This window comes from Lactuca saligna, chromosome 4 (assembly GCF_052625555.1).
Source record: "Lactuca saligna cultivar CGN05327 chromosome 4, ASM5262555v1, whole genome shotgun sequence".
Classification (NCBI taxonomy): Eukaryota; Viridiplantae; Streptophyta; class Magnoliopsida; order Asterales; family Asteraceae; genus Lactuca; species Lactuca saligna.
In genome coordinates, this window is record NC_136420.1 from 283,851,995 (window position 1) to 283,872,193 (window position 20,199).

The following is a 20,199-nucleotide window of genomic DNA, read 5'->3' on the forward strand; positions in this document are numbered from 1 at the left end:
CTTGAACTATTCAAGAACTTGTGGGTTAGGGAGAATAATTGGAGGAGGTGGAGGAAGAGAAGTATGATTTCCATTATCCAACCATGGAACATCATCTTCATTAGGAAAGCTTACTCTAATAGATTTGGGATGATCATAGATGTCTAAACCAGACATCTAATATGGGAGATATTCAAGTTAGTTGATTTAAAGTCCATAATACGACACCCAATATGAAATATTAAGGCTAGGACCCAACACAATATTTTATAACTTTGGAGAGTGATGCCATAATCCAAGCTATAAAATACTTGAAGGTAGGTGAATGACGATTCACCAATTTCCACAATGAAAAACGAAATAATTTATTAGGTTTTAATTGAATTTAAAACTCCTAGATCTTTTGAGATTCATTGAATTTTTCAATGGCATGTTTCAATCTCGATTGTGCCCTCTCAAGTTTTGTGATTGGGATGTCGAGGATCACAAACCAATGTGTGATTAATCATGCAAATATACTTGGTACCCATAATATATTTTGCTCAATCGATGTGCCGGTTAACCACACGCGCTCCACCAATACTATGAAAAACATTAAGTTACCCTTTTCCTACCTTTTTAAATTAAGCTAGTGTGTCCGTTAACCACACGTGCTTCACTAACCGACTTAAGCAAAGTGCAAAGTGTAATTTTATGGGTTAGCACCAAATTCAAATTTTCCTAAGTAACTAAGATTGGGAATTCATAAGTGTTTAGTTAATTAGTATTTACCATTATACTTTTAATGAAGGGAGAATTATAGTCCTTTTCCTATCTGTTAGGCTAACGAACCTCCATCAGTCTAGGAAGCGGTGGGTGAGAGTGGACACCCATTAAACTGCCATTTTATAGGCAGTAACCTTATACACCCTTATAGATCCGGCTTCATGAATGAGGCCTACTAACGGTAAGACTGACTTTGTCCTTATATATATATATATATATATATATATATATATATATATATATATATATATATATATATATATATATGTATGTATATATATAAATATTAAACCTATAATATTATAATAGTATAAGGGTTGAATTTTAACTTTTAAAATTCTAAGGGTTTAATTTGGAATTAAAATATTCATAGGGGGAAACTTTACAAATTCCAAAACTTGAGATCAGGTTTTGAACAATTCAAAAACTCTTGGTTTCCATAACTTACAAGTTTAATATGGTTTTTATGGCAGACTTTTCAAGTTCTATAACTTGAGGACAAGTTATGGAAGATATAAAAAAAAAACATTTTATGATGACATTAAAATTAGAGACTCTTCCATTTTCATAACCTATGACTTTTAATGACACTTTAAAAGAAAAAAAAAAACTCTTCATTTTCCATGGCTTGAGGACAAGTTACGGAGTTCATAAAAACCTTTAAGATCAAATTACCAATTAACACAATAATCAAGTAATTTTCTTATGAACAAGATAAAACTCATAAGTGAAGATAATTCATATCAACAATTTCAAAAACTTAGCTAATCACATAAAATAAACAAGTCTTGAAACTTTGAAAGTTATCATTTATTTGGATGAGAATAAACATTACCATAACATTCAAATCAAGTTTTAATCCAAAACAGGCAAAAAAATTTAATTTTTTTCACTGAACAGTCACCACCTCGTGGTAAATTTTACCACATGATGGTGAACTGGTAGATTCCAAAGCATCAAGTATAATTGAAAATAAGCCTAGGCTCTAATACCACTTATGAATTTTGAGCATTCTAACACTCCTAAGGTGTACATGTAACCCTATATACCTTGGATCTATGTTTTCTCTATTATACATGCAAATATCAATCTTCCAAAGTATTGTTCTAACTAGCATAATATGAAGTATATATAATATAAATTCTAGTAGAATTACATACCTCTTTGTTGTAGCTTGATTCCATGGAGCTTAAGAGCCTAGTGCCTCAAATAAGACACCTTAAATGGTTCACATGACATCACCAACATCTTGGAATAACTTGAAAGCAAAAGCTTCCTATGCTCAAATCCGCTAGCCGTCATGTGTACACACACTAGTGACCATTTCTTGAGCCATGGGGTCATTATATATTGTGGCTATGAGGGTTACGCCATCTAACTCATGTGTTTCCATATTCTTCATGCTCCATGGCTTAAAACCTCCATAGAGTATCCATGGGTTACTCCATGGGTTTAGCCCAACATGAAGAACTATGGATCATAAGCCCACATATATAAGAATGAATGAATTATACAATTAATCCCCATATATTTAATTAGTCTCCTTTTGATCACAAAGTTAATTCCAAATTAATTCTTGATAAATACTAATTAAATAAGATGATTTCATAGTAATATATTAGAACTTATAATATATTAACAAATCATTAATATCCTTTTCTCACAAAAGTCTATCCAAATTATTCCGATGCCATGCACAAGTCGGGTCGAATACATACCACTAATGATTTAGGCTTAGACATCTAATCCAACAGACCCAACATTCCACCAAAGCCAAAGGCAAGAGCCTTCCAGATGACACTCAAGGATGCAAAGGTGGCAGCAGATGTCGCTTCAGGTATGTTTCTTGTAAATGTTTTTCCTGCTAATATATTGTTTGATTCCGGAGCAAACTACTCCTTTGTGTCACATAAGTTTGGTAGGAAACTAGCATTATCTGTAAAAAAACATGATAACTCCCATCTAGGGAAGCCACATCCTCCATTAGAGCCAGCAGCAAGGATTGCGTCCTCCTTACGGTATGTGTCGGTATTTCTACGATGTCAGTGGAGGAAGTTCAGTTGATCGAGCATTCCCAGTTGTGGTAGGAAAACTTACCAATCAGGCTTATCAATCTGGAGTCCAAGCAAACCAGATTTGCGAGGTTGACATAAGGATGGAAGATAACGCAACTGATATCCACCTAGACAAGCTACTATTGGATAAGGTGTCTAAGTCCATAACTTATTTGGTATATACTTGACCCGACCCGGCATGGTCCATTTGGGTTGCATTTCATCCAAACTATTTACGGATAATTTAATGAGAGTTATACACATATTATTATTAATATATTATAAGTTATAATATATTAATATGAAGTCATGTTATTTAATTAGTCTTAGTCTTAAATTAATTATGAATTAATTTAGAGATTAAAAGGAAGACTAATTAGATTGTGGGCTATTGGTTTTATATGGTGTGGGCTAACACCCATTTGTTAATGGGCTAGGCTTGTATGGAAGTCCATGGATGATCCATGGAGCTTTTAACCCATGGATCCTTGGAAAAGGAAAGGTCATGGGTTATTAGGGTTTCACCCTAATCATGTACACTATATAAGAATGATTATGTTGCATGAAATAGCCACTAGTGTGTGTGTTTGTGTGTGGCAAAAAATTGTAGTGTGTATACACTCTCTTAAAGTTTTCCAAGAGTTTGTGGTGATTTGTGATTCCATTTGAGGCATTCACACTATTGGTGCTTGTCCCTCAAACTCCTTAAGAATCAAACTCATCAAAAAGGTATGTAATCTCTTCTAACTCTTTTATGTTCAAAAGTACCCCATGCCATGTTAGATAGGTTATGAACCTTGGAAAATTATTATTTTGCATGTATTTAGACAAACATAGATCCAAGGTTTATTAGGGTGGCATGCACACTTAGGAAGTGTTAGGTTGCTCAAAACCCAACAGTGGTATCAGAGCCTAGGCTTGCTTGTTTGATACTTGATGCAAAATAGTGAAGAAAGTCGAAATTTTTGTTGTCTGCATAATGGACTCGCTGAGTCCATGGGGGGACTCACCGAGTCCAAGGAAAAACTCATCCTACTCGCCGAGTAGGTTCGTGCACTCGGCGAGTAGAAGGTTCAGAATGCAGATTTTCGACTTTTGCTGCTGGAAATGGACAAGAAACTTTACCCCAAACTGTTTTGATGTTTTAAAACTTATTTTAGTTGGTGTAATGGTTGTTATAATCTATTTACAATAGCATATATCAAAATTTCATGCTTTGTATGTGTTCATATAAGTTTTTGAAACTTTGATAATCATGTTCATGTTCTTATGAATTTAGAAGATGATAGGAATTATTTGCTGAATTGTTTAGGATTAATTCTTGATCATTTATGTGTTTTGATGGAGTCCATAATTTGTCCTCAACTTATGGATATCCAAAAGTCACTTTTCTTTAACACACATTAAAAACACATAAGTTACATAAAATGAAGAGTCTTCATTTTATGAACCTTTAATTCATAAGTTATGAAATGAAAAGTTTTGAATAGTTATAAAACTTGTCCTCAAGTTTTGGAACTTGGAAAAGTTTCACACACTTTAATAAACTTTAATTCCAACACTTAGAATTTTAAAAGTTAAAATTCAACACTTATACTATTTATAACATTAATGGTTAATTATATATATGTATAAGAACAAGTCGTTTTACCATTAGTAGGCCTCATTCACGAAGCCGGTCTATAAGGTGGGTATAACGTTGTTGCCTATAAAATGGCAACTTAATGGGTGTATACTCTCACCCACCGCTTGCTTTACTGGTGGAGGGTCGTTAGCCGAACGGGTAAGATAAAGACTTATAAATTCTCATTAAGTATGATGAATATTATAAAGTAACTAAATCTTTTATTTAATTCCCAATCTTAGTTACTTTAGGAAAATGTGAACATGGTGCTAATCCATGGAATTCACACTTTGTACCTTACCAAGTAGTTAGTGGAGCGTGTGTGGTTAACCGACACACTAACTTGGACTAGTAAGGATCACGAAGGGTAACTTAATGTTTTTCATAGATCAATGGAGCGTGTGTGGTTAACCAGCACATTGATTATGTGATAATATTAAGGGTACCAAGTGAATTGGCATGGTTATTCACACCTTGTTTTGTGATCCTCGGCATCCCAGTCACAAAACTTGAAGGGCACAATTGAGATTGAAACATGCCATTGAAAAGTTCAATGAATCTCAAAAGAATCTAGGAATTTCAAATCCCATTAAAACATAATAAATCATTTCGTTTTCGTGGTGGAAATTGGTGAATCGTCATTCACCTACCTTTCAAATGTATTATTACTTAGATTATGGCATCCCTCTTCTAAGTATAATATATTGTGATTGGATCCTAGCCTTAATAACATTTGGCTGTCTTATTAAGGACTCTATATATCTAATCTAAACTTACTTTCGTCTTTCAGATGTCTTCCAACACTAATGCTTCGGGCTCTAACCCAACTGGTTCTTTCTCTCTCATGAATCTTTGTGGGAGAGTCATCTTTGATGGCTCCAACTTCATGGACTGGATAAGGAACATCAGGATGGTAACTCGTTATGAGGACAAGGAATATGTCCTCGATAAGGAGTTAAAAGAGCTTGATGAGTCTACTGCTACTCCTGAGGAGATCGCTGAATTCAGGACAAATGAGAGAGATGCTACTAAGGTGGTATGTATCATGATGGCCACGATGACAGTCGAGCTCCAAAATTCCTATGAGGACTTCTACCCTTTTGAGATGCACCAAGACCTGATGGAAAGGTACCATCAGAGTGCTCTTCAAGAGCGGTATGAAATAATCTCCACCATAATAACAACCCGCATGAAGGACGGTGATTCCATCACGGCCCACATGCAAAAGATGCAAAGGTATGTGGACCGTTTGCAGAAGCTGAATGTAAACTTCCCTGAGGAGTTGGCAATTAACATCATTTTGCACGCCTTACCTTCTTGTTATGACCATTTTCGTATGACATATCATATGAACAAGGAGGAAGTTACCCTTAGCAAGCTTCAAGGACTCTTGAAGATCGCTGAAACCGGTCTTAAGGGAAAGTCGGTTGTTACCTCTACTACTCCTACTCCAACATCTAACCCTGTTTTGGCTATCAGGCAAGGCAAAGGGAAAACGAGGAAGCACCCTTTAAAGGGTACCAAGGGAAAGTCACTTGAAGGCTCCTCATCAAGGACCAAGAGCGGTTCTGCCACTCCTTCTGCCATTCCCAAGGATGTTGATTGCTACTATTGCCAGGACAAGGGGCACTGGAAGCGAAACTGTTCTAAATACTTGCAGGATCTGAAGGATGGGAAAGTGAAACCCACCCACGTAGGTATTTACACAATATTGTCTAATAACTCACCATATTCTAACTCTTGGGTGCTTGATACAGGATGTGGTATTCACATATGTTCTGATTTGCAGGGCCTAAGAAGAAGTGAGGATGTGGAGCATGGAAAGATAAACTTGATCATGGGGAATAGGAAGGCTTCACCTGTTTCCAATATTGGAGTTTATACTTTGTTGCTGAATAATGGGTTAAAATTAGATTTGAATAAATGTGTGTACTCGTCTGAAATGGCGAGGAATATTATTTCCTTTCATGCTTTGTACAAACAAGGTTTTACCTTTTCGTTTGATAATGAATGTGATGGTATTAATGCTTTCTTTAAAAATGTGTTGTATTTTAAAGCATTACCTTGTGATGGTGTGTATGAAACTGTGTCGATTGTAGACAACTTAGGAAATAATGTGTTGTATATTGATTCTTCTATTAGCCTAGATAAAGCATCATTGTGGCATTGTCGTCTTGGACATGTAAACAAGAAACGCATAGGCCAACTCCAAAAGATTGGAGTCTTGGAATCATTCGACTTGAAATCGGATGATAATTGTGAATCTTGTCTACTTGGAAAGATGACAAAATCACCCTTCACTGGAACTTGTGAAAGGGGTGAGGGTTTGTTGGACCTAATACATACTGATGTATGTGGACCACTCAAAACCACCACAAGGGATGCTAATCGGTATTATGTGACTTTTATTGATGATTTTAGTAGATATGGATATGTTTACTTAATCAAACATAAGTCAGAAACCTTTGAAAGGTTTAAGGAATTCAAACAGGAAGTAGAAAATCAATTGGGCCGGAACATTAAGATGCTTCGATCCGATCGAGGTGGTGAGTATCTTAGTACCGAGTTCCTTGACTATCTTAAGGAGTGTGGGATTGTCTCACAATTGACTCCTCCCAGGACACCACAACTGAATGGTGTAGCTGAGAGGCGTAATCGAACTTTGTTGGACATGGTTCACTCTATGATGAGTCGAGTTTCGTTACCAATCTCTTTTTGGGGGTATGCCTTAGAGACTGCCGCCCATATCCTTAATCTAGTCCCTACAAAGAAGGTTACCAAAACACCTCATGAGATGTGGACTGGGAAGGTTCCCAATTTGGATCACATCAAAATTTGGGGTTGCGAAGCTTTCGTGAGGCGTTTTGACCCATGTACCAGGGCCGGTCAGAACTAAATTGATGTGTTCAGTTGAGTTCTTTGTCAAACAAATCGGAAATCGAGAAACAAATGCCAGACAATAAGCAAGACACAGTTCCATGTGTTTGTCCGGCTGATATCATGAGAACAGAGGATTGTATGATCACTTATCTTAAAATGGCGCTTCATAGTTCAACAGAGTTTTCGAGAGCTACGATTGCTGGTTGGTTCCTGAAGTAATAGGCAAATACAGTTATTAGACTTATCCAAGTGGGAGTCTGTTGGATAAGGTGTCTATGTCCATAACTTATTTGGTATATACTTGACCCGACCCGGCATGGTCCATTTGGGTTGCATTTCATCCAAACTATTTATGGATAATTTTATGAGAGTTATACACATATTATTATTACTATATTATAAGTTACAATATATTAATATGAAGTCATGTTATTTAATTAGTCTTAGTCTTAAATTAATTATGAATTAATTTAGAGATTAAAAGGAAGTCTAATTAGATTGTGGGCTATTGGTTTTATATGGTGTGGGCTAACACCCATTTGTTAATGGGCTAGGCTTGTATGGAAGTCCATGGATGATCCATGGAGCTTTTAACCCATGGATCCTTGGAAAAGGAAAGGTCATGGGTTATTAGGGTTTCACCCTAATCATGTACACTATATAAGCATGCTTATGTTGCATGAAATAGCCACTAGTGTGTGTGTTTGTGTGTGGCAAAAAATCGTAGTGTGTATACACTCTCAAAGTTTTCCAAGAGTTTGTGGTGATTTGTGATTCCATTTGAGGCATTCACACTATTGGTTCTTGGCCCTCAAACTCCTTAAGAATCAAACTCATCAAAAAGGTATGTAATCTCTTCTAACTCTTTTATGTTTAAAAGTACCCCATCCCATGTTAGATAGGTTATGAACCTTGGAAAATTATTATTTTGCATGTATTTAGAAAAACATAGATCCAAGGTTTATTAGGGTTGCATGCACACTTAGGAAGTGTTAGATTGCTCAAAACCCAACAGCTACAAGGGAATGCTGAACTCCATACCAACTCCCTCCAGGAGCAAATGACTGTAACTCTCTTCAAAATGATGAATTTGATGGAGCAATAAGTTGCCTTTTACAGGCGTCTCATGGGAGCCAAGCACTCGGATGTGGAGTCAAGCTACAAGCGTAATCCGTGCAACAAGTAGTGCTCGCCTAACTCCTAAATTTTTATATTGAATAGGACTATCGGCTAAAAGTCTTACTTTCTGTAACTTTCTGTAAATCGGAGACCTTTCGAAAGGTCATTTTTTTTCTAACTTCAGATGTAGAACACAACCGTATGTTTAATATATATAGGGCATATCTCTTTCATGTGTAAATCCTGTGCATTTCATTCAAGTTCATGAGTTTATCTATTGCTATTCAAACTCCATTTGTGGATCAAAATCAAAGCCCTATGTAGGTCAAACCAAATTCTTGAACTATTAAAAATAGTTAACTCATTATCATTCAACTATCAACCACCAAAACTTATAATCTTTCATTTTTATTTCCTGGCAGCGCGATGCCTCCTCGTCTAAACCTAAGACCCAAACAGGACACGATACCTACACCACCTCCACTACCAGCTTATGATTCGGCCATGGTCCAAGTTGCTATCACAGCAGTAGTAACCGCCACCCTCTCACAAATAAACTCCAACAAAAATGGAGGGGCAGGAAGCAGTATGAATCATTCCAACCATGGCACTGGTAATGGTCACGTAAGGGAATGTACTTATAAGTAGTTCTCCAACGCAAAGCCAAAAACTTTTAATGGCACTGGGGGAGTCATTGCACTGATGCAATGGTTCGAACAGACCGAAACGGTCTTTGAGATCTGCTCTTTCCAAGAAGCGAGCCAAGTCAAGCTCGCCGCTTGTACCCTCACTGATCGAGCCCTCACCTGGTGGAAAAGCCATGTGAATTCCTTGACACTCACAGTCGCGAACGCCATGAGTTGGGAGGACTTGAAGGTCCTACTATTGGAGGAATACTGGCCAAGGGGCGAGATCTAAAAGCTAGAGTAGGAGCTCTGGAATCTGAAGATGACTAGGTCTGACCTAGTCTCCTACACGGCTAGGTTCAATGACCTTGCTTCCTTGTGCCCTGCCATGGTCAACCCAGAACCAAAAAAGGTTGAGAGGTACATTTAGGGGTTGTCACCCTAGATTCAAGGTCATGTCTTGGCCTCCAACCCTATCACTTTCAACAATGCTATGCGCCTAGCTAAGTGAATCATCGACCACGGGATCAAAAAAGGTACTATTGCTGCTACTGCTGATCCATCAAAGGAAGTACATGGCCAGGAGAGGCCTTGGAACAAGAGAAGGGGACAAACCCTATAGGGGAACCCCAAGAAACAACAAGTGGTAGTGGCTCACGCTGTTACTGTTCCTACCACCACTGCACCTACAAATTTATACAATGGGAGATTTCTTGTAACATCCGGAAACCCAGGTATATTATTCTAATATTTTATTTTTGGAATTTGTGAAGGAACTCGGCGAGTTAATGCTTAGACTCGCCGAGTAGGGTCGCGGTTGATCATCCGGGTTCACATTGGACTCGGCGAGTCCATGCTGTTTAATGAAACCCTAATCCTCCGGGGTTGGAGCCTATTTAAGGGCACTCTTGGCCTTCCATTGCGGCTACCAGTCCCTTGAGAGCACCCTAAGTTGAGATAGATCGTTTGGGAGGAAGGAGAAGCCGTATTTGACCCTTCTATCTTTGGTTTAGCAAGAAGAAGGTGATCAAGAGTAAGAGGAGACTGACGCAGAGTTCAGAGACTTCAACTTGAAGTATTTATTCGAACCTTCTTCAATTTTGGTATTGATACCTAGACTTAGCGTTTTCTAACATCCTTTGAGGATGTTTATGTGGAGAAATTGGTCCCTTATCAAGTTTATGCTTTGGATCTGGACTCAAAGAGGTCCAGAGACCTTAACCCTTGGAGCTTTATGAGATATCTTGGGAGTTATGAGCTTAGGATGCCATTTTTAGGGCTAGATCTCCAAATGACACCATCTAGATGATATATGAGTGTCAAGGTCTTGACTTTACGTGATTATTATGCTTGGGAAGGATAGATCTATGGTTTTGAGGAACATATAGAAAAGAAAGTATTGGGAGGCGGGGGAGAAATGTCAGCCTTCACAAGAGTTCTCGAAGAAACAACAAATGGTGGCGGTCCACGCTGCCACTAGCCCTGCTACTATTTTTGTCATAGGTTTCCCAACCCAAGCACCTATCACCGGATATGTCGGTGTTCTCCCATGGTGTAACCAATGCAGTTACCACCATTACATCCCCGGTCCCTGTCGTGTGAAATTTTGCAAAAATTATGGCCAAGAGGGTCACCTTGCGCGGAGTTGCAGAACACCAACTAATCAAGCTTTTGGAGCGCGCATCAGTCAGGCCTGTTATGGTTGCGGTAAAGTCAGGCATTATAAGAGAAACTTCCCCAATGTAGCAACGACTGGAAACACTAGAAGAGTCCTAGCTATAGGACAAGGTGAGACAGCCACCGATCCCACAGTTGCCTCAGGTATATTCCTCTTCGACAACCCTTCTACTTGCAATCCTTTTTTTTCAATTCTAGTCCTGAAAGATAAACTGTTACCTATTCATTCGAACCTCTTCGTAAACATAGTCCTCAATTAGTAACCGAAAAGTCCACCATCAAGGTAGCCAACAATGAGAAAGAAGGCCTTATCCCAGAAGAGCATGATATGTTTTGGGAAGGGCAAAGTACTTCTCCCGTGATACACTAGACTTTTCGAAATCCCCGCCAGGATCAGAACCGTGCACTACAAACTTCAACTATCTCAAGGGCATAGCAGTATCCATTCTGTCGTCGACGTCTCGAATCCTTAGAAATGCCTACCCAACGATACCTTAGTAATCCCTTCGATGAGACCGAAGTCAATGAAAGTTTGAGCCTCCATGGAAGGACCAATTTAGATCATGGATGGAGAAATCAAATGTACGAAGCAAAACCGCATCTCGATAGTGAGGGTTCGCTGGAATGTCAAGCGGAGACCCGATTCCACTTGGAAGCGTGAAGACCCGAAGCAGTATATTCATCCACATCTATTTTCATTTCATGATCTGTATCTTAATCTTTGAATTTCGGGACAAAATTCCCTCTAACGGGGGGATAATGTAACAACCCAAAGTTGCCCATCACTGAAACCCATTTCATCCGTAAAACCCGTCTATAGCGGTTTGTTCCGATTCCGTTTTTGGGATAGGTTATTTAAACTTATAAGTTTATTTTAAACTTATGAGTGCTCAAATCCCTTAGAAACTCATGAACATGGCCCAAAATAATTAAATTGAAAATCTCAAAATTCTATCCCACCGGATTACGATAGCTTAATCGGGTGCGACCAAAAGCCCCGTTTAACGTCGGTATCGGGTAGAATTCCACCGTGTCCCGAACTTAGGACCTATTTAAAGTTCAAAAGACTTCATTTGAAGCCTTTCCTCTCTCTCACTACTCTCTTTCTAACCTCTCTCCTCTAACTCAAGATTAAGGTCCAAAAACATCAAATTCAAGCCCCAAATCTTCAAGGTAACCACCCTAACTCCAAGTATAGCATCTTAGACCTTCAAATTCGAGTTCAAAACATGGAATGGGACCATAATCATGTGTATACGGCCCTGGAACACCCTTGGGCCGTGAACACATATAAAAGGGGTTTTCATGCCTTAAAACCCTTCAAAAAACCATTGAGGCTTAGATATGACTTATAGAATTATGGAATTGGACTTAGAACACCTTGAAAATCAATTTAGAGGAGTAAACATGAGTTTACTGCCCAAGAACATGCTTGGGCCGTAAACTCATTATCATGGAGAGTAAACTCCTTCTAAGGTGTTAAACTGCCATTTAAACACACCAATAGCCTTGGGATAAATTCTAGAATCAACCACTAATGTATTGGAAGCCTTAAACTCAATGAAAACACATCCCTTAGGAGTTCACGGCCATAAACCCTCCCAAAAGGGGTTCCTGGGCCGTAAACTCCCAAATCATGGCCAAATGACACCTTTAATTCCTTCCAAGGCTTGTATAATAGCTTAAAATCACATGTGATCAAAGGAGGACCACCAACAAACATTTTGAGCATGTGAACAAGAATTTATGGTTGTAAACATATAGTTTACTTCCGTAAACTCCTCAAAGGGTCCCTTAATTTCTTAAATCACCTTTCCATGCCTTGAATCTAACCCTAGAATTTTCCCTCAAGAGATATGAAGCCATTTAGCAACCAAAAGCACCCCACCATGAGTTTACGGCCGTAAACTCATGGGGAATGTTTCATTAGGGCCAAAAACACTCCTAAGAGCTTACTCTTGAAGAGTAAACTCCATATCCAAGCCTTATGTGTCCTCAAATGTCATCCGGGTCCTTCCAAACACTTGTAATGAAGTGTTTTAGCATCTAAAAGTGTTTGCCCCTAACAAATAAATAATTCAAGTCCTAATTAGATACAAATGTGTATCTTGTTATAATACATAGGAATCTTGTGCGTTTGCAAACCCAGAACTGACGTTTAGGATCCAAACCGACGCGTTCCTCAACCGGTGAGTTCATACCCCTACCCTTTTTCAAATGTTTTTCAAATGTTTTCAGGGGGGAATACAAGCAAAAGTACAAGTAAATCTTGTACTCATACTTATTGTTTTCAGTTTAAATGTCTATATTCTGTATGTTTTAATATCGATAACTGTGTTTATCAAATAGTTCGAATTACGAAGTTAGCTTTCAGACTAATCATAGATTTCTTGATAAAATGTTACAATCTAAATTATATTTCATAATCTACAAATAATTCATACTAATCATCAATTAGAACTAACACAAATACGAATACGAAAGTACAACTAGGAACAGAACGAATATGAATGTATAACTAGGAATAGAACGAATAGGAATACTAAAGTAATAATGCGAATACGAATACGAATACGAATAGGATTAGGATTAGGAGTAGGAATACGACTGCAAATGCGAATGCGAATACGGATACGAATAGTATTAGGAGTAGGAATAGGGATACGAATACGACTGCGAATGCGAATGCGAATATGAATACGAATACGAATACGAATAGTATTAGGAGTAGGAATAGGGATACGAATACGACTGCGAATACGAATGCGAATACGAATACGAATACGAATGGGATTAGGATTAGGAGTAGGAATACGAATACGAATGCGAATATGAATACGAATAGGACTATAAATATAAATACAAATACAAATATAAAATATGAATATGAATATGATCAAGAATAAGAATATTAATATAAAGGCACATATCTAGGTACATTCAAGTGTAACACAATTAGGATATCAGAATACCTAGCTAATATAACAAGTATGAAAGGTAATCAAACATTACATTGGGATTCAATAACTAAACTTACTTTTAGGAAAATATAGGATTTTCCTGGGATAACAATTGTACATAACCAGAATTGTGTAATAAATCAGTTAATCAAACTTTACATATAAGAAAATATAGGATTTTCTTGGATATCAATCTTTTCGGAAAACCAAAGGAAACTCGTACATTTTCAGAAAAACAAACATCTTATGAACTCACCAGCTTTATGTTGATTTTCAAACTGCTTGTATTCTCAGGTCCATATTAGACAGGTACACCACCACCTTTGGAGAAGACGGAGCGTTAGAAGACTCATCTTTGTTTTTTGTTCATATGATGTATGTATATAACACTTGTATAACTTTTCTCTCAAACAGATGTAAACAATTCTATGTAATGTAATGTTTTGTGTTTACTGTGTTACTATGTACATTGGATTTCATACTCAACGTGGAGTCCACCCCGAAATGTTTCCGCCTCTGGTTTCGGGGTGTGACATGTATGGTTACACAACTTCTGTGTTTATGATCGTAAATTTGTTATCACCATGGATTGAGTGAAACCCAAAATCTAACACATTTTTACGAATTGATGGTGAACAATTACATGTTCTAGATTTTTCACCAACGAATGTCTACTTTCGTGGTCTATACAATAAATCTCTTTTTATTTTGTGAGATCTTAATGAAATATTCTAGTCCTAAGACGTTTCTTCACAAAAGATCCAATTTTATTTTTCTTGATATTTCTATACTTATCCTAGTCATTGAAAATTATTCCCAAACATACTTGTTTTTGTGGCTACACTGGTCAAACAAGTACATCATACGAATGTTCGGACTTATGTTCATTTTCGTACTTATTTGAAGAAGAAGCCACGTCATTCGCCTTATTAAAAGATACCTTTTACTATTTCTCCACAAACAAATAATTGTAATTCAATGGGACACCACACAAGCACTTCAAAGTCTCTCTTGACTGTGAAGGAAGAGATCATTGCCTAGGATCCATTTGTTTTATATCTTGTATGACATCACTAGAATCGTTAAGAAAACTTGCTTTATTTTTTTTTATCTTTGGCACACTCTTGCACAAAGATCTTTATGATTTTCAAATTTCTGGTTCGTAGTCCTATTGGTTTCTTTCAGGTTCGGAGTATTACAAATGGCAATAAATTGTGAATCTCTATGGTTACAAAAATCAAAATCCGGAACGTCGATTCTAAAAGATAAGATTTGAATTTTAGGCGCATGGAATTTGAAACGGCTCCTAATTTGATGACTACTTTACCGCCGCCTAACACATACGCCTGACGTAACAGTTGCCACTCATGCTTTTTCAGGCTTTTGAAGCGCCAAACATCATATTTTCTCTCTCCTACTACATAGTATAAAAGGATATCGACAATTCAGTTAACATTACTGTTTTCAAAGAAATCAAATTCCCAAGCCATTTCTCTCTCTACTGTTCATCTTCTTCAACAAGCATCAATGGCGGGTTCTTTAGATACCCCTTTCATCCAAGAACAATCAGCACAGTCTTCCATCCTCAACCTCAAGGGTAATCAAAACTTCATTATGGATCTCTACCCATCCAAAGACGACGGGTTTCTACAACCCATCGTCAAATGTTTGAGGTACTCTCTACTCTTTATCGCCCTTACCAAGTCATGCATTGTTCCTCTCGTGCATCTTTCTAAGGTTTACTCTACAGCCAGCTATCAAAAAGGGGAACAACCTATCTCCTTCAAAATCTATAACCACAAAACCCAAATAACAAAATCGAGGTTCAACAATTTTCTAGGGCTTCCACAGGGTTGTGACTTAATTAACCCTGAGAGTGTCTCCAACTTAGAAATTCTGGAGATGTTCTACCAAATGGGCTACAAGGAATCATTGGTCGTAGTCTCTAAGTTCACTAAGCCACACTTGCTGTCAATGTGGAACGGCTTATGCATGCTGCTCTTCAAGATTTTTTCATAAAGGGTTACTAGCTCGGATTGTGCTAGCAAATTATTCATCATTTATGGAATCTACTCCGACATCAACTTGGATTACGGGTCAGTTCTCTAGGCTCAGATAGTCCAAAGCACAATTTCTACCACACGATATAGTGAAATCTCCTATGCTCGTTTCTGGACCATCATCGTTCAAAGGGTGATTAGCAAACTCAATGTTCTAGTCTTGGAAGGGTCGAGTATGCCTTCAATCCAGATCTTCCATACAACCAACATCATCCTCGCAGACAACTCAAAGTTCAGTATCACTTGCTCCATTCATGAAGCAATGATTTTTGATGTTCTGGCAACAACTTGTTGGATAAGGTGTCTAAGTCCATAAATATATTTGGGAGGTACTTGACCTGACCCGACATGGTCCATTTGGGTTTCACTTCACCATAACAATTTGGATAGTCTTTTGAGAATAGTATAGTTATGATTTGTTAATATATTATAAGTTACAATATATTAATGTGAAATCATATTATTTAATTAGTACTGATCTAGAATTAATTTGGATTTAATTTACTGATCCAAAGGTAACTATTTAAATATGGACTCTTATATTTATATAGAATGGGCCAAAGCTTATTTAAAATGGGCTAGGCTTTCATGGAAAGTCCATGGATAGTCCATGGAGCTTTAACCCATGGATCTTATGGAAATGAAAGGTCATGGGTATTAGGGTTTACATGGATGTAACCCTAATCCACCACACTATATCAAGGGGTCCTTGTCACACCCCAAAACCAAGAACGACAGAATACGTTCTGGGGTGGAGGACGTCATGTACAGTATCATAACAATGCATAATAGGAAAGACAAGTAACAACATCCATTTCATTAGTATGGTAATTGTAATACAACCGTGTTCTGTACAGATAGACACCAAAAGTATAATCAAAATAAAAGATGAGTCTTATATATATATATATATATATATATATATATATATATATATATATATATATATATATGCGTGTGTATGTATGTATGTATGTACTCCATCTTCTCAAAAGTTGCATCTGTACCTGCCTACTGATGACCTGAGAATACAAGTTATTTTGAAAATGAGTATCAGCATAAAGCTGGTGAGTTCATAAGTATTTAGTGTCATTGCTTGTATAAAAATATTTAAAACCAAGAAATACAACAATTGTTACCAAGTTTTAAAAATAGTGTAAGCCCTAGAAAATCCTATATTTTCCAGCAATAGTAATCTTTTACCAAGACTCAAATATTTATAAGATTGATTCTTTAAAAACGTAAGGGTTTTCCCAGTGAAAATGTCAGTGTGAAAGTATAGTTTTAAATTTCGTTCATATGAAGAAATAGAAAGAATAGAGTTTTACCCCAGCAGTGTTACTGCTGGTTAGATGTAGTAGAAATGTAAACTCCAGATAGTATTAAATGTGTACACACCCCGGGAAGTATGTTTTTCCTTTAATTCTTAATATGTTAATTAAGGTTTGGACGTGAATTCGTATATAACCATGCTGAGTGACAGTAGTATAACAGTTGACCCTCCAGGTCACATGTAGCGTAGTGATGTTTTGTCATCCCTGGGCCTAGTCGGCTCGGACTGTAGCTAGCAGTCTGGATTTGGGAGTGTACGTCCTGTATAGATCTATACACATAGTGTTCGCTCTCCTTCCAGGAGGCCCTGGTTACACGAAGATCGCATAGCGATGTGTCGTATCAAGAAGTAGTGCTTCACATTCTATTTTAGTACATTCTCTCATATCGTATATAGTATTCTCTTCATGTAGTATATAGTGTTCTCTTTGTGTAGTATATAGTGTTCTCTTCGTATAATGTTTAGTGTTCTCTTCTTATAGTGTATAGTACGTATAGACTCGTAACTGTACTGCCCATAGTAAGTATCATAGTAGCAATAGTAATGAGTGGTAACCTTTAACTATACCTAGTATAGTTAATTAGAGATGTTAGTTGAGTGCCTTTGATACTCAAAGGTGTTGAAAAGAAGCTAAGTCTTTTATATCTAACACAAATATACATGATATATAACTAAGAATTCAACAACAGACGGATAGATAACAGAATACCTAAGTCCACAATCAAACAAGAACATGAAATAGGGTGAGCTATCAGTTCTAAGTCCTTTAATACTTACTTATATAAATATATTAGTGTAGATATGATTTGAAAACAAAAATAATTTTTATTGAATGTGTTGGAAAATAGTTTTTGGAACAACCAAAGAAGAAAACAAGTTTGATAAATGTTTAAAACAACTTTACTGGCATGGTAAATTGAAAATATAAATAATCCTTTTAATAACAAGTTGCAAATCACATATGATTAGTACTAAAGCGTGTCTGGTTCAACTTGTATTCCCCCCCCCCCCCGCGCCCCATAAAACGTATAAAAACATTTAAAAGGTTGATTAAGGGGTATGAACTCACCTATAGTGATTGATGCGATGGTAGGATCAGTTTAGGAGGTTGAGTGTTAATTGCGGACTTGAGCACCAACGGATCCTATTAGCCATATAATGGCATATATATATATATATATATATATATATATATATATATATATATATATATATGGGTGTAATTAGTTTTTGGAATAACTATTTATTGTAGTGGGACCTCTTTAGGGACTAGTAAACACTTATTATGAAGTGTTACAACCACATAAGGTTGTTTATGAGTAGTGTATGACTACACAAGGGAGTGTAGGGTCAAAATGTACAACAAATGTGTGTGTGCGGTTGCACATATGAGTGTGCGGCCGTACAGTGTGTGTATGTGTGTGTGCGGCCGTACATAGGAGTGTGCGGCCGCACACTCCTAATTTGTGCCCAAAATGTTGATTTTTGAGGTGTTCTTAGGTCATATGAAGGTGTGTGGCCACCATATGAAGGTGTGCGGCCACCATATGAAGGTGTGCGGCTGTACTCCTTCAAAGGATGAAGAACACATGAAGAACATTAAGAACACTATGAGTTTTAAGCTTAGATTCAGATGTTTTACCAGTAACAAGCTGATTGATGGGGTGATTCACATTCTTGAGTCCCTTAGAGTGTTCTTTGGATGAGATTTTTAGATAGAGAGAAGTAGATTGCAGCCAAAGAAGGAAAGAATGAATGAAGGGGGTCCTCCCCTATATATAGAGGTGAGTGTGTGGCTGGAAACGGGTGTGCGGCCGCACACACCTGTGTGTGGTCGTACACTCAAGTGTGTGGCCGCACACTCCATGTTTTGCAGTGTTTGGCCCGATTTCGTTTGATACGCTTTGTGTTATCCCGATTCTCGATTTCTACCTCATTTTCATTATGTTTAGAACACTCCAATAGATCCCAAACGGTGTTGAAAGCTAACAAAATGAGTCCAACTTGGATTTGGTTGGTTTCTTGTACAATAAGAAAATTTTAGGTTGTCACATCATCCCCCCGTTAGAGGGAATTTCATCTAGAAATTAGAGTTCAAATAACTAAGTTATTACACAATAACTAAGAAAAAAGATGATGGTATTTTAGTTTCATTTGATCCTCATACTCCCAAGTGAACTCCGGTCCTTGTTTGGCGTTCCAGCGAACTTTCACAATTGGGATGCGACTTAGTTTCGTTCGTTTAACCTCTCGGTCCATAATCTCCACAGGTTCTTCAACGAAGTTAAGGCTCTCGTTGATCTCAATCTCATCAAGTGGGATTACAAGAGTCTCGTCGGATAGACACTTTTTCAGGTTCGAGACGTGGACGGTAGGATGAATATTACTGAGTTCGTGGGGAAGATTGAGTTTGTAAGCGGCGGGGCCGATTCTAGCTAGAATCTAGAGAGGCCCTATGTATCTTGGATTTAGCTTTCCATGCTTTCCAAAGCGTATCAAGCCCTTCCAGGGTGAGACTTTCAAAAGGACTCAGTCTCCCACCTGGAACTCCAAGGGTTTTCTTCGTTTGTCTGTGTAGCTTTTCTGTCGGTCTCTAGCGGCTTTCAATCGTTCACGAATCTAAATGATCTTCTCTGTAGTATCTTAAATGATCTCCGGACTCGTGAGAGTGCTTTCAGGAGCTCTTCCTCTAGCTAATTGAGTGTCACCCACTTCAGTCCAACACAGAGGGGACCTGCACTTTCTACTGTAGAGGGCTTCGAATGGTGCAGCCTTGATGCTCGTGTGATAACTGTTGTTGTAGGAAAACACGACAAGGGGTAAGTGGGTGTCCCATACCTTATCGAAGTCAATCACATAGGCTCGTAGCATATCTTCCAAGGTTTGGATAGTTCTCTCACTTTGTTCGTTGGTCTGCGGATGGTAGGCTGTACTCATGTCCAACCTCGTTCCCAAGGAGTTTTGCAGCAACTGCCAAAATCTCGAAGTGAATCTGCTATCCCTATCGGAGATAATAGATATGGGAATACCATGCATCGTACGATCTCTCTAATATATGTTCTTGTAAGCTTCTCCATTTTGTCTATTTCTTTGATGGGCAGGAAGTACGCGGACTTGGTTAA